Raw genomic sequence first — 2,632 nt, 5'->3', positions numbered from 1 at the left:
TACGAGCATTAAAAAAATTTTTAAGTATCTCACTTATTTGTTATAACAACGACATAACTTGGATAACTAGAAATACTCTTCTGGAAATACAAAAGAAAAACATATTTCAACGCCAGCAATCAAAATATAATCCAACCTATCAAATAAAATTAAAGTAACGATAAAAGTAACGGTTAAATCATTATCATTACTGCAAAAATATAATCTTATCGTTAGCGTTACAGACAGAAAAAAGTATCGATCGTTACCAAAAAAGTAACAACGTTACAAGTAATGCATTACTTCCCAACTCTGTTTATGAATCCATGCACTTGTCTAATTAAATTCTTCCTAGAAAGAGAAAACAGTTTCTTTTTAGTTGGAAAAAGTTTACTTTGCATTAACTTATTAAGTAATAATTGTATACTCTTTTATGGAATTGTTGAATCAATATGCAATGTTTAATATTTAGGATAACATTGGACTCACATCGATGTGTAATTAAGAATTCAATTTTAAAATGGCAAAGAGATCAATTTTAATGTCGACCGATTTTAATTAATTAATTAAAAAATTATTTGAAAAGTTCCCTTTAGTGCAAAAAATTTATTTAGTACTTAAAGAAGTAGTGCGTCGTATTGAGTTCGTTATATTATCTTGTATGTTTATTGTTAATTGTTTGCATATGCTTATTACACTGTTTGATAAAAAGTCATTTTTCCTTTTTTTAAATGTATAATACATATTCCGAAAATTTTTTCTTGGTGAACACAATGCCATTAAAAAATTTATGTAATCAAGATTTTGAGTAAATTGAGATAAAATGGGTAAAAAATAGCATTTTTCAATATTTTTTATAGCAAAACAAAACTTTGTTTCTAAATAAAGTTTATCGAGTCTAAAAGAACATTTATCAGTTCATTTCACTTAAAACTGTTTACTATTGTATAAGAAATGTTAAAAATGACAAAAAAATTACTTTTTTCTCATTTTATCCTCATTTACACAAAATCTTGACAAACTATGCAAATTCTGCCAACATCATTATGTTTAGCGCAAAAGATCTTCGAAATATTTATTATAGTTATTATTCTAGAATTTCAAGAATAATGTGGAATCTAACACATTCAAACTGATTTTTTATTTGTTTTGTAAATTGCACATGACCAATTATGTTAAAATGTGACCAATTATTCGTAAGTAATGTCTCGTCTTTAAACTTCAACTGTTCTAATCTAAATCTTTTTACGTAGCAATTTCTATAATAATTTCCAGACATTTGTTTTTGCAATATTTATATTGTAATATGTAATAGTGTTTGTAATTGCGATATTAATTTTAAAATGACGAATGTATATATTATTACTTCATGATCATCAACGACTATCAATAACACGTTGGCTGGTAATATTCATCGCGGAATGACGTGTCTTTCGAGTTATCTTATCTCTTTTAAAATATAGCAGCTCGGTAAAAAAATTTCTGTACATAATTATACATAAACGGTTATACACGACTACCTTATACGTAATTTATTTAGAATGATTATGAATTGTGTACCACCGTTTATGCATAATTATGTATAAAAATTTTGTTATCGGGCTGCCATGTTTTAAAAGAGATAAGATCATTCAAAAGATACGTTATTCCGTGATGAATATTGTACCAGCAAACAGGTTATTTGAAACATTGAAGGTCATGCGTATATTGAGAAAAATGGCCAAATATTCATTTGTCATATTTTTGAAATTAATATAATATTATTTTTGCGTGTGATTCTTTTTCTCAGTCTTCAAACAATTGTATGTTCTCTTTGTTCTTTATACTACAGGCAATGTAGCCGGCAGCAAAGCAGGTCTAGCAATATCATTGATCCTAATCGTTTGTCTACAATACACCATAAAACAGTTTAGCGAGTCGGTGTCACTGACGACCTCTGTAGAAAGGATTCTTCAGTACACGAACCTTTCTAAGGAGGAACCTATTACTTCGGACAATCCACCGCCACCTACATGGCCATCCCAAGGACAATTGATCTTGAAGGATGTCAACATGAAATATCATATGGATGATCCACCAGTTTTGAAGGTATAAAATAAACCGTCTGTTCATTCTTACAAACATTATTTGTGTTTTAACACGTAATTGGGCTTTACAGAATCTGAACGTATCCATCGAGCCTGGCTGGAAAGTTGGGGTGGTTGGACGAACTGGCGCCGGCAAGTCCTTTTTGATCTCAGCGCTCTTTCGCTTGTTCAATGAAGGTCTAATATTAAATTTGAGATTAATAGAAAGCAAACTTTTTCAAATTAAATCGGATTGGTAGACATTTTTATCAAAATTATATAATTTGTATCTGTAATTTGCAACGCACGAAAGAGAGAGATAGATAGATAGATAGATAGAGAGAGAGGGAGAGAGAGAGAGAGAGAGATATTTCAAAACTTAACATGTTTATAAATTTGCATCCCTAAATTTGAAATTCTATTTCTAGCACGGATGCCTTAATTCAGAATACAATAAGAAGCAGTTTTAAAGAATGCACCGTTATCACGATTGCATATCGTTTGAATACGATTATAGATAGCAATCGGATCATCGTGATGGAGAACGGTTCTATCGTGGTAGGTTTTTTCGTTTTAACAATTAAAGT

At 29.7% G+C, this 2,632-nt stretch overlaps 1 pseudogene; it reads left to right on the top strand.

The window, feature by feature from the left end:
• LOC108750257 overlaps window positions 1–2,632 on the top strand; it is a 14,924-nt pseudogene that overhangs the window by 11,660 nt on the left and 632 nt on the right.

The sequence above is a fragment of the Trachymyrmex septentrionalis genome, unplaced genomic scaffold, assembly GCF_001594115.1.
Source record: "Trachymyrmex septentrionalis isolate Tsep2-gDNA-1 unplaced genomic scaffold, Tsep1.0 scaffold345, whole genome shotgun sequence".
NCBI lineage: Eukaryota > Metazoa > Arthropoda > Insecta > Hymenoptera > Formicidae > Trachymyrmex > Trachymyrmex septentrionalis.
This window is presented reverse-complemented; position numbering and strand designations above follow the sequence as displayed.